Source organism: Protopterus annectens, chromosome 13.part0, assembly GCF_019279795.1.
Source record: "Protopterus annectens isolate FY-2018-M chromosome 13.part0, PAN1.0, whole genome shotgun sequence".
Taxonomy (NCBI): Eukaryota; Metazoa; Chordata; order Ceratodontiformes; family Protopteridae; genus Protopterus; species Protopterus annectens.
This window is the reverse complement of record NC_056747.1, coordinates 1162801531-1162815683: the sequence shown is the minus strand read 5'-3', so window position 1 is coordinate 1162815683 and position 14153 is coordinate 1162801531. Positions and strand designations below refer to the sequence as shown.

At 41.2% G+C, this 14153-nt stretch overlaps 1 protein-coding gene across 6 annotated transcripts in view; it reads left to right on the top strand.

The window, feature by feature from the left end:
* Positions 1-14153, top strand: part of HDAC5 (histone deacetylase 5) — a 2571411-nt gene that overhangs the window by 1288636 nt on the left and 1268622 nt on the right. The gene's annotated exons all lie outside the window — the stretch shown is intronic.

Sequence of the window (14153 nt, the reverse complement as noted above, 5' to 3'; positions counted from 1 at the left end):
ACTTGGCTTAGCAGCTCTAACAGCAATGTTGTTTGCTTCCCTAGCGATACATGCATTAGAGTTTAGTTCTCCAGGTTTGCTTCAGCTTGAAGAACAGTTACGTAGACTTATGAGTTTCATAAATAAAGCCCATATCTCGGAGGTTTTCAGTTTTTTCCTCAACTTGCCTTTTTGTTGTCATGCAAGTTACCTCAAAGAAGAATGCATGCTAGTTTCAAATCTTGTTAGCCAGATGGACCTAGGAGATGATCCTGCCATCAAATAACTAGGGAGGGAGAGGTAATAGAATGGGATGAGGCTAAGCAGAAATGTGGACTTCAGGTTAGAGACCGTCTTCCCCACCAGAGATTGATAGCAGCATATAGACAAGGAGAAAAAAATAGGGACTGCGAAGTGAAAGACCAGCTCTGATTTTTGTGGTGTTTAGAACACAAGCTGCTGTTAAAAGGGGATAATTAGTAGGGCATGTAAAATATTACACATAACTATAAGAATAATTTGGAAGAGTTTAGAAAAGACTGCAAAGGTATTGGAAATGCAATTTACAAAGGAATAGTGAAAGGACATTTGCCTGCCCAGCCCCCCAAGTATGCAACAAATCCCAGAAGGCAGGGAGGGGACTGAAGAGCAGAGCTAATGGGTGCTGAAGGATTACAAAATTTATGTAAAGCAATAGTGAATGATAGGCAATCCAGATAAGTAGCATCATTTATTGCCTCTTTGCTGACAGCAAAATATTTTAATCTAATTTTAACCAATGTAAAGACAGAGATACAGGTTTTTGCAAACCACACCATGCAAAACAAACACTGCTAGTCCAAGACCTCCATGAAGTCAGTAACAAGCAGCACAGCAGCGGGTATTCCTCTTTGAGGATCGTGACTCTGCTCCTGCTGTATCATAATGGTCCATTTCCATTGTAGGAACACCTGGCCTTCCAATATCTCTCCTGTTTCACTTTAGCCAAAATCAAGTTGAGATTGATGTTTACATATTAAAAAGCAGTTAAATGCCACATGCAGTAAGTGTGTGAAACAGTATGATGTGTGAACCCATTTAAGTTGTCTTGTTAAATACCACTGTCTTTCTAGTTGCCCGCCTCTTATGTTAATCTGACCATATATCTCATTTCTCTCTACTTTCACTGGCTTATGTGAGTAATCACAAAACCATCACTTTTGAAATCCCACCCCTTCAATTATTTAAATTTATTGGCCATCCTACAGTATTTCATAGTACCAAAATACAAAAGTAACCACCCCTTTCAGTCCATCTTGCTGTTTTAAAAATAGTAACTCTCCACTAAACCTTAACTTTTTAAACAGGTAAAACTCAAGTTACCTACTTTCATATCTAACTTCTCGTGCACACTGCAGAGTGCATTCTTTTCAATCTTACCTTTAAGCATCCCTGTTACTAGCACTTTCTCTAATACCTAAAAAGATCATCTCTACTTGACTCCAAGTAAACTTTTCTCTATCTGTTAAACCTAGCACTTGCTCCTACAGTACTTATTACCTTGATACGGCACTCTTATAGATAGCACCCCACAAGGCAAACCCCCATTTCTCGGTCACCCACATCCCCGGAATCTCTTTTAAAGTTTTTGTCTACTCCTTCTAGCATGTCGAGGGATCAGTTGCTAGTGTCCTCTCCTGCTCAGCTGGTGAACCTGGGAATATTGAGGCAATGTTACAATTGCCTCATGTACACAGACAACCCTCTCCTCCTCCCACAAAACACAAATACATGCGAGAGATGCAACTATACGGCCAAACTGGAGGCTGAGCTCTCTCAACATAGGACTGGCAAGACCAGTCAGGAGGAGAAGGTTACCACACACACTATAGACCCAGTCTCACATAGTACCATCACAACCTCAAATCATACACATAAACACACAAAGACATACTGGCGGCTCTGATCAAAAATCTACCAAAACAGCAGAGGCCACCAAAGCAGACACCCAAACAACCACCACCTCAGAACACAACACCTGCAACACATAGACCTCACAGTCAGAGTGTCAAACAGTCACAGCCCTTAAGGCAAAACACAATGCCAGACACACTAGTCATTGGTGACTCCATAGTCAGACACACTGATGTCCCGCTCACCAGACTGAGTAAGGAGAAGGTCACAGTAAGCTGCCTGTCGGGCGCTAGAATCCGCCACATAACGCAAGCACTCAGGTCTCTCAACAGCAGGTACAAATACGACTCAAGTCATTGTCCACGCTGGTGTAAACGACCTGAGACGTACCTCCTTGGACTACATGAAAAGAGACATTGAGGAGCTCTCTGATTATGTAGCCCAGGCAGGTATGACCCTGACCTTGAGCAGTATCCTACCTTCACCAAGAATGATGCCACAATACAGAGATAAGATGATCAGCTTTAACAATTGGCTTAAACTCTGGTGTCATTCAAAGGGGATCCAATGTCTGTCTGCCTGGGATGACATGCTGGACAAGCCACGCTGCTTCGCAAGGGACGGCTTGCACCTGTCACCCTGGGATTCGGATATTGGCAAAGGCTCTTGCCACCCCCATAGTGCCTTTTTTAGGCAAGGCTCAAATTCTAAACCTACCACCCTAGAACACAAAAAAGGAAAAAAACTAAGGGTAATGCTGCTCAATGCCAGAAGTCTGAATCTCAAAATGCACGCACTGGAGGCCCTTCTCAGTATGGAGAACATCGATGTCTGTGCAGTGACAGAAACCAGGTTCAAGGCTCCTGAGAGCACCCCAGCACTATCAGGTTTTACCTCTTATCATGCGTTCCGGCCCCAAAATCCGGACAATACCAAGAAAGGAGGGGGGTATCCATATTCATCAAAGACACCCACACCTCAAGACTGGTGGCAACGCACGATGCATCGGAGACCATCCAGGTGCAATTAACCATAGGCAAGACTGCTCTGCAAATTGTAGCATGTTACAGGCCACCCTCACAAACTCAGGAACCTCACATGGCCTTCCTGAAAACACTAGAGGGATAAATGTATCACCAAACACCATCATACTAGGTGACTTCAATTACCCTAATATAGACTGGGAACACTACTCAAGCCCAAACACCCTAGCCCAAAAGTTCCTGGAATTCATAAACTCAAATGCCATGGAACAACTAGTCACCATCCCCACAAGAGGAGAAAACATACTTGATCTCATCATCACGAACATGGGAGCACAATGTTCAACACCGGAAGTATACCCTCACTGGTGAGATCAGATCACAAACTAATCTCGCTGGAGGTCCTCATCCCACCCCCACCTGAAATAAAAAGACCACAGTAAAGAACTTCTAAAGCCAACTTCACACTTCTAAAGACTAGTGTGGTCTCCTTTAAGGCCCCCGAGCGTGGAAAACAGTACTCAAGCCGCTGAATCACTTACAAATGCCTTCTACCAGCACCTGCAGGACTGCATGGATAAGGCAATCCCAAGCAAAACAAAGACTCTTTGTACCAAAGGCAAGCGTCCAGTCTGATGGACCCCAGCCATAAACAAACTCTACAACAAAAGGAGGAAGCTACTACAAGATAGAGCAAAATCCTTAAAAGGTAAGACACCCTTGATCACTATAAGTAAAAAACTAAGAGCTCTCATAATATCATCCAAAGCAAATTTTGAGAGAAAAATAGCTAAAGACTCAAAAGACAATCATAAGGCCTTCTTTAGCTATGTTAGAAACCTGGGAGGAAACTCCCAGATATGCTCAGAACTAGTTCAAAATGATGTGAAGATTACTGATCCTACAGACATTGCCAACATACTGGCTGACAGGTTCAGTGCAAACTTCTCCCCTCCCCAAAAGGAGAGATATGTATACCAAGGGATTGCAGCCGCCCAATCATCACGAACGCGCAAGTGAGAAGTGCACTCTCCAAAGCAAAAACACAGCATCCATGGGACCTGATGGTGTCCCCGGCTGTGTGCTCCACGAACTCAACGAGGAATTAAACCCACAGCTAGGACAGCTGTTTAGTCATAGTTTTACCTCTGGATACGTACCCAGGGAGTGGCACTGCAACTGTGGTCCCACTTCACAAAGGTGGTGCCTCCACCGACCCTGGAAATTACCGGCCCATTAGCTTGACAAGCCTTATCTGCAAAGCCATGGAGAGGATCATAATGGACCTCATAAATAAAGACATAGGGAATTTGCAGACTTTGGATCCATCCCAGTTTGGCTTTGTCAAAGGCAGATCATGCCTTCTAAACTTGGTTGACTTTTTCAAACAGTCACCAAAGCCATTGATGAGGGAAAGGCAGTCCATACAGCCTACCTCGATCTGGCGAAGGCCTTGATACAATACCCCACTCGGGTATCATTGAAAAACTCATCAGCTTAAATGTTAACCCATACATCACAAGATGGGTTGCAAACTGGCTGAGTGACAGAACCCACAGGGTCAGAGTTGCTGGCGCCATGTCAGACTCAAAGCCTGTCACAAGTGGTGTACCACAGGGCTCAGTCCTGGGCCCACTCTTGTTTGGCATCTACTTTTCCAAGTACAAGCAAACACAGGAGGGTTATGGCTGGCAAAGTTTGCAGATGACTGCAAACTGGGCCATAGTAGAAAACACATCTGACACAGATATCCTTCAGAAGGGTCTCACAGAAACGGATAACTGGTGCCAGAGCCATGGCCTAAAGTTAAATGCCAAAAATGCATAGTCATACCCTTCGGGAAAAACAAGGTTACCCCTAGCTACCAAATAGGTGGCAATCCACTGAGCACAGAAGAAGTTATCAGGGACCTGGGGACCCAGGTTGATAGTAGTCTGTCATTCGACACCCATGTAGCTAAAGTAGTTAGGAAGACCTTCTACATTGCCCACCTTATCATGAAGGGATTCTCATCTAGATCAAGGGAGGTCATAGTCTCCCTATACTCATCACTCATCAGACCAATGATTGAGTACAATGCCCCATTCGGAATGTATCTGACCCGACACTTGCAGCAGCTGGAGAGGCCACAAAAGTTCCTCACCAAAAGGATAAAGGGTCTCAAACATCTGTCCTATGCTGCCCGACTGAAAGAACTCCAGCTCTATTCAGTCGCCACCGCTTGCTCAGAGGTGACCTTTGCCTAACATACAAGGCCATGTCAAACCCAGATTTGATGAATATGCTTCACCTCAAAAATCTAGATCCGTCAGAGCCACAAGGGCGGAGACTTAAACCTCGACACGGCTATTAATAGGACGTGCTGGAGGGATAGATTCATCACCCAAAGACTCCCTATGCTGTGGAATAAAATCCCGGTATATGTGAGGCAGAGCACCTCGCTGGCCTTGTTCAAGAGAAATCTTGACCAATGGATGGGAGATCGCAGATATACCCCAGGGATTACCTCAGTGTCACTGCTCAACAGAGGCACAGCAAAATAATGGGTATAGTTCCCCATACTAAAGGGGTGGCGTAAGCCACAAAACTATGGGCTAGGCTTGTAAATGCCCTCGGGCAGATAGCCTAGTATGAACCTATGAACCTATGAACCTATGAACATCACTCATCACTAGTGCACTCATGTAGCATAAGAAGCAATGTCCAGTATTAATCCCAGTTAGTGCATAGATGCTAAACAAATTTGTGCAATACAAGTGCTACAAAGTTTTCCTTGACTAAACATTTGAAAAATGAAGTTTAAAACTGCAGGTTAAACATACTGAGTTAAATTACACTCCAGTTGCTGTCATTACTTTTGAGACTAAGAAACACAACTGTAGTACCTTCCTTGGCTCTGCCGGTATGTGAGCCAGTCAAAACCGCACACAGCGGACCCTCTTCTGTAACATTAAGCAGTTCCGCATTGAACAGAGCTCCGCTTTTTGATTGGCTTGTATACCAGTATACGAGCCAATCAAAACCTCGCATAGCAGACCCTTTTCTGTTCAATGCAGACCATCAAGCAGTTCCGCATTGAACAGAGCTCCGCTTTTTGATTGGCTCATATGAGCCAATCAAAAACACGCACAGCGGACCCTCTTCTGTTCATTGCGGAACATCAAGCAGTTCCGCATTGAACAGAGCTCCGTTTTTTTGATTGGCTCGTATACCGGTATATGAGCCAATCAAAAAAGAAAAAAGAAAACAAAGCGGAGGAAAGACTCCAAAATAGGGATGTCTGTTTTTTGAAAATTCTGCGATCTGTCCAGTTTTAAAACCTGGACAAATCGCAGAATTTTCAAAAACCGCCCGGACAGGAGCCCAAAAAAGAGGACCTGTCCTGGGAAACCCGGACGTATGGTAACCTTAGTTGTGATGTTGCTATACTGTTCAGAGATGATCTGACATGCTGTCTTTTTGATGCTGAAATACCAACCTGCCCTTATCAGAGTCTGTTGTGACCAGTATAAAATAAACAACTAATTTGACTTCGCGGTACAGAGGATAGTGATAGTGAGATCCAGAGAGCTGGTGCTCGATTACTGGCTCTGGCACTAGAAAAACCAGGCATGTTGGGGAGGAATGACGAGATGTGACCAGCTTGCTTCTTCAGGGAAGTGGGAAGGTTGTGCACACCCAGGGCCATCCTTCTAGAGACCACAGAAACTGCCACTTGGGCTTCAAGGGGAGGGTGGTGCTGCCTGAGAGTTAACTCCTCTTGCGAAAGTGAGGTGATGCCCTTTGCTGCAGCTCATTGCATATTTCCTCCTTAGTGCTTTGCCTGGTACATTCAGGGAATAAGCAGCATAAGAAAATCAAACCAATCCTGATGGCTTTCTGAATGATGGCCTTTCATGTTCAAGTCTTGCTTCTGTGATGTGGAACAAATGGACAGGTTGGCCGAGATGGAGTTTGTAGATCAGAGTGCAATGTGTGTGCTATGTCTTTAAGAAGCATGCAAGGCTGTGCATGCATATATAAATTCCAGACACGTGCAATCCCTAGTGCCATTTTGTTGAAGCAACAAGTGAGTGAGCATGTATGATCTCAATAGTTAGTTTGTATATAAGTTACTTAGTCATAGTCAATAAGCCTCTACAGTGATGTGTTTGTATAGAATAAAGCTACTTAAACAGAACCTGTGAAGACTCGTTTATTTGTATACCAACATGAAAGCAACATGGTGTCAGAACCGGGATGGAAAAGAGAAGAACATTTGGAGAAAGGAGATATAAAGATGACATTGAATTTAAAACCGAGAGAAAACAGTACAAACACAACCAGAAAGAATCAAAGGTAATGAAAAATAATGCAAATTATTTACTCAATGCAAAGAGGCAAGAAAGGGCATTACAGTGGTGCAAACTGCATTATCAGGCAAGTGGAAAGTACAAAAAGTTTGTTAACTAAAGAAAGTGTTTATGATAAATGTATTTGACAAGATGTTTGACTTTAAAGTACAAAACAAATAAGTTTAAGGCAGAATTGGGCATGTTTAGAGTAAAACGAGCACAAAGAAGTACACTGGGCATAAAAAAGGGCTTAAACGAGCCAGAATAATATAATAAGAAAAAGAGCACAGTAAGCAAAAAAATAAAGCAGGATGACTGCTTGTGTTTGAGCAAAGTGCTGTGTTTGGGCATAACTATGACTTCGTATTGCATTAAGGGCGTAATTAAAGTTATTTGAAGTATCTCAGAGTGTGTAAAAGTGCTGAAAGTGTGTGCTTATTACTGTGCATGTATTTCAAAGAGTTCACTGTGTACAAAGTGCAGCTGTCTTGTGTAATCCAGTCAAAGCATGGCTATTTGAAGAAAAGTTCTTATGCTGGGTGTGTCTGTTCACAAAATGCCGCCATTGCAGAGTGCTTCTTGTACTGTAAAGAGTTGCCATTTTGTGGACATTTCAGTGTATTGCATGTAGTCATTTGCAAAGTGCAAATACTTCAAAAGACATTGAATTTGGGCAACAGAAGTTCAGTTTATTTGCATTGTATCATTTGCTTGATATGTTTCTTGCATTGATGAAAGGTGTTTCTTACAAAAGATTAAAATAGTATTATAGTGCTCGTGAATTGCTCAGTTGCATCGTAAAGTTCTCAAATGTCTCTTAAAGTGATGGCTTTGACAAGTGATGGTGTATGACTGCAGCATTCCTACCTTTATCGATAAAGTTCCAAGAGACTACTTTAGCATTTTTGCCTTTACCAATTTTGAAGTAAATGATTTTAGCATTTTTACCTTTACCAATCAAAGATTTCATAAAGCATCACAAAGTCTGAGAAATTATTTCGCAGAGCTCCATAAAGTATCGAAAAGTTTGAAAGGCTACTCCGCAAAGTTTCGTAAAGCATTGATAGCTCTAAAAAGCAAAAGGTATTTCACAAGGTGTAGTAAAGCATCGAGAAATCTTAAAAGCTATTTCGTAAAACACAGTAAAGCATCGAGAAATCTCAAAAGCTATTTCGCAAAGCACACTAAAGCATTGAGAAATCTCAAAAGCTATTTCGTAAAGCACAGTAAAGCATTGAAAAATCTCAAAAGCTGTTTCGCAAAGCACAGTAAGGCATCAAGAAATCTAAAAAGCTATTTCGCAAAGTACAGCAAAGCATTGAGAAATCTGAAAAGTTATTTCGCAAAGTGCAATAAAGCATTGAGAAGCCAAGTCCAGTTAATTTGAAGTACTATGAGGTTGTTCAATCGCACAATTCTGATAAGCTTAAAGAAAGAAAGTATAGGCACAGAGTACAAAAGCACTGAACAAATTGTGTTTAAGCCAATTACTTATACACGTGTGTGTATGTGTGTGTATATTTGTACGTATTTGCAAGACCCTTCGCTAGTATGTGTTAATATGGCAGACGGATTTCGAAAACCTCAACCGCTTGTATTTGATCAGAATATTGCAGAGAACTGGAGAATATTTGAACAAGAGTACAATATTTTCATACAAGCAGCTTATGCAAATAGAGGCATGTGCCAAGGCCATAGAAAGAGAACGTTCATTTGTATGTGCACTAGCAGTGTATAAAGGTGAAGGTGCAGACCACCATATTGTTGTGCAAGCTGAATCCAGGGAAAACCCTGAGTGTTTGAAGCGTAAGTTCAGAGAAATGTGCAACCCCCAGATGAACATTACATTAGAGAGGCATTTGTTTTACACAATAAATCAGAAACCAGGAGAAACATTTGCAGCTTATATAACTGACTTGAAAAACAAAGCTAAAATGTGACAGTTTGGTGATTTGAAAGATGAGCTGATAAAGGACAGAAGTGTGTGGTATTAATAGTGCTGCAATGAGAAAGATTTTACTTCTTGATAGTGATTTGACATTGAGCAAAGCAACAGAGATTTCTCAGATCCATAAGGTGACAGAAGGACATACGAACATGCTTGCGAGTGACAAAAGCATGGTTTCAGTAAGCTCCAGAGCAAATGTAGATAGTATGCAACACATGGCAAACAGAAACAGGCCTAAGCAAGGGGCAGCCACAGGGTTTCCAAAGAAGGTACAAAAGCTTTCCAGAGAGTTCCAGAAAAAGTGTAAGCTCCACCGCCAGCTCAGTGCAACACAAATGTGAGTCAACAAAACCCACGTTTCACTTTATTGTTAACTGTCGCAGTTGTGGTGCAAGTCATGAGTCTGAAAGAGAGAGGTGTTTAGCATATGTTTAGCAATGTCACAAGTGTAAAAAAATGCAACCATTTCCAAAAGTTTTGCAAATCAAGTAAGCCTCACTCAGTTGTAAAGAAAGATTGCACAAAAAAGCAAGTTGATCAAGTAGAGCCGAAACAGTCAGCTTTCAATGTGGATGGTGTATCAGTACTTAGAGAAAGAGTTGATGCAGTAAACTTATTAACAAGGAGTGAAGTGTTTTGCATGGTTCGGATCAATGCAAAATCCACAGAGCTCAAAGTAGACGCTGTGTCAAAGGGTAATGTTATATCAGCAGGCACATTTGCAAAAGTGAGAACTAATGAACAACTCAAGGTGACCAGCAGTGCGAGGTTTGTTGCATGTGGAGGTGAAGAAATTCAAATTATTGTACGTAGTCTGACTACCAGTGCAATCTTCACTAGGTCTCAAAGACAGTTTGAGAATTAATCTGCTTTCTTTTGCTAAAGAAGTTCGTCATGTGAGTGCAGTTCCAAGTTCAAGTTTTTCCGAAGCCATTTTCTCAGAGTATGCTGATGCTTTCAATGACAAATTGGGAAAACGTCCAGTTGTGAATTCTATGAAGTTAGATCCTGAGGTCACTCCAGTAGTCAGATCAGCAAGAAGAGTTCCATTAGCAATGCAAAATAAAGTTAAAGCTCAGTTGAATAAGATGGTGCAGCAAGGTGTGATTTCTCCAGTCACAGAACCAACTGAATGGGTGTTGTCCATGGTAGCCATTCATAAGAAAGGCTCAGACAAAATCAGAATATGCATTGATCCTAGAGATTTGAACAAAGCATTAAAAAGGCCATATCATCCAATGTGCACAGTTGAGGAAGTTGCAGCTCTAATATTGAATGCCACTGTATTTTCTGTTTTGGATGCAGAGAGTTCATTTTGGCAAGTGATACTTGATCATAAATCCTCATGTCTATCTACTTTTGGTACTCTGTTTGGCACATACAGATTCCCAAGGATGCCATTTGGAATAAATTCTGCAAGTGAAGTCTTTCAACGTGAATGAAACAACATTTTTCAAGTTATCCCTGTGCCATAATCATAGATGATCTATTAGTTGGAGGCAATGGCAAAGCAGTGCATTACAGAAACCTCAAGAAAGTTGTAGACGGAGCACGTGAAGTAAACTTGAAGCTCAATCCTCTGAAGTGCAAATTCAGACTTCCAGAAATGATCTGTGTAGGACATTTGTTTATAAGTACAGGCTTAAGACCTGACCCAACCAAACAAACAGCTATTTTAGAGATGTCATCCCCAGATAATGTGCAAGGTTTACAGCATTTACTGGGCATGGTCAATTATTTAGACAAGTTTATACCAGATTTCAGTGAGTTGACAGCACCTTTCAGAGAGAGCTAACACGCAAAAATGTTGTATAGTCATGGTTGCAACATCATCAGAAGGCATTTGATGACGTTTAGCAGAAAATTACCACCCCACCTACGTTAAGGTACTATGATGTGAATAAACCGGTTGTTCTTTCCTGTGATGCTTCAAATTTTGGTCTTGGTGCAGTTATTTTACAAGAGTTGTTTAAGTTGTTTTAGAAATTTTCAAGAGAATGGAACTTTGTACATGTCACTACTAGTTCTGGATATCCTCAACCAATAGTCTAGCTGAATGAGCAGTACAGAGTGCAAAGCGATTATTTAATCTCAGAAACATACCTCATGATGATATTCTTGGTTCATCTGCTCAAAGGCTACTTTCCAGATAAACTAAAACTATGCTACCTATTTCATCAAATTTGTTACAGCCTAACTCTAAGAACAGTAAAACCATCAAGGTTCAATTGTTGAAGAAGCATAATATCGAGAAATTTAGTTAAGACAGATCAAGCAAATTACTTAGTTCATTGAGGGAAGGAGAGAGAGTACTACTACAGACCAAAGAAAGGTTTTGATCGAATAGAACAGATTACAAGCTTCTGTGCCGAGCCGAGATCCTATTTGGTAAACTCCAAGGGTGTGGAGTATAGGGGGAATCGCAGACATCTTCTTCCTGTACCAGAATTATCATCATTGTAATCACAACATTGTATCTGTGATGCAAATTCTAATTCAAAGAATGAGTCCGATATTGTTTCCAGACCAGAATGTGTTCAAAAGTCTGATTCTGTTCCAGAAAGTAATTTGAATATTGCATAGGTTAACCATTTTGCAGAGAATGTCCCAGTTGCTAAATCTGATTCCCCATTTTATGTCACGCGATATGGATGCAGTTCTAAGCCTAGTGTGAAGTACACAGCAATATGGACTTGATTGTGTATATATGTGTACTTAATATTGTATAATGCATGTCTTTAGATTTTCTGTGATTTCTGCATGCTAAATAATCTCATGAAAATTGCATGATCTAATTCTCAGAGGGAGGATGTAGATCAGAGTGTAATGTGTGTGTGCTACTATGTATTTAAGAAGGATACAAGACTGTGCATGCATGTACAAATTCCAGACACATGCAATCCCTAGTGCCATTTTGTAGAAGCAGCCAGTGAGTGAGCATGTACTATCGCAGTAGTTAGTTTGTATATAAGTTACTTAGTCATAGTCAGTAACCCTCTACAGTGATGTTTGTATAGAATAAAGCTGCTTAAACAGAACCCACGAAGATTCGTTTACTTGTGTACCAACACGAAAGCGATAGAGTTGATGACTGACCAACAGTGGGGGTCAAAGAAGATGTGTGTGTGTATGTATATAAGTATATATATATATATATATATATATATATATATATATATATATGGGTTCACTTTATAATCTCGAAATCCCGAATTTCAGTATTTCGAAACCATAAAGTCGAACATCCCAAATCACAAAACACAAAATCATGAACAGAAGCACACCATACACCACACAACATATACATCATCCAGCCCACACCACAAGAAACAAAACACACACAAACACAAAAACACAAACAAACCTACACTACATATAAGCAGGGGGGCAAGCCCCCCTGCCCCACACCCCCCTACTTATATATACTAACTCCGAGATCGCACAGACACAGAAAGGAAATTCACACTCACACATTCTACAGTCCCTCGCACACACACAAACTCCGAGGGTGTGGAGTATAGGGGGAATCGCAGACATCTTCTTCCTGTACCAGAATTATCATCATTGCAATCACAACATTACACACCCATACTTTCACCTGCCTACCCTAACCCACACTTACAACTGACAAACACATTCACACACACACACAAACTCCCACACAAAACCCTTACAAAAAGCACTCACTTACCTTAAATTACACCAAAATCCATGCACAACACCAGACACCATCCAGTCACAACACTGCACGTAACGTACCGTAAAACCATAATCACAAATTCGAGATATTCTGATTCACGATTATGCACTTTCGCAGTTTTAAAGGTTCGACTTTATAATTTCAGGTTACTGAAATTCGGAGTTTTTCGAAATTATAAAGTGAACCCATGTGTGTGTGTGTATATATATATATATATATATATATATATATATATATATATATATATATATATTCTCACTACACCTTTCTAAACATAATGGAAAATGTTAAGATTCAGCCAAACACCCTAAGACTGGGTGATTTCAACTACCCTGCCATTAACTGGGAAAACTACTCGTGTACCAATACCTTTGCCCAAAGTTTTTTGGAATTCATAAACTCCAGTACCCTGGATTAACTCATCCATTGTCCCACCAGGGGCACAAATATCCTAGATCTGGGTGTTACCAACATGGGAAATCATTGCTCCACACCAGTGGTTGCCCCCTTGTTGGTTAGGTCTGACTATGAGCTAATCACCTTCGACATCCATATCCCACCCCCACCTCCTAGTAAGGAAACCTCCGTAAAAAAACTTCTCCAAGGCCAACTTCATGCTACTGACAAACTTCAGGGCACACATGCAGCTGGGAACTGAATGTTTGACTGCTGAATCCTACACTAAAGCACTGTACGAGCACATACACTCATGCATGAATTGTGCTATCCCAAATAGAACCAAGATGCTTTCCTCCAAAAAAAGTAAGCCAATCTGGTGATCCCCTACCATAAACAAACTATGCAACAGAGGGAAGAAACTCTTGCAGAAAAAAGGAAAATTCCTGGCTGCAAAAAAAACTCCCTTACTACTAGCCTCAGTAAGAAGTTGAGATCCCTCATAAAATCCTCCAAAGCTAGTTATGAAAATAAAATTGCCAAAGATTCCAAAGACAACCACAAGGCATTCTATAGCTATGTCAGAAATACTCAAATCTGCTATGAGCTACAACAGAATGGCATTAAATATACTGATCCCAAGGACATTGCCAATATCCTGGCAGATCGAATCAGTGCCAACTTCACCCCCTATAGGGCCCATCTCAATACTGAAAGATTGACAAATTCTGGTAATTATGGCCACACAAGTAAAATCCGCAGTTTCCAGAGCTAAGAATACAGCTTCCATAGGACCAGATGACATTCCAGGCTGTGTATTACATGAACTACAGGACGAGCTGGCACTTCACCTAACTGTCATGTTTAACTACAGCCTCACCTCAGGCTTCATACCCACTGAATGGTGCACAGCTACAGTC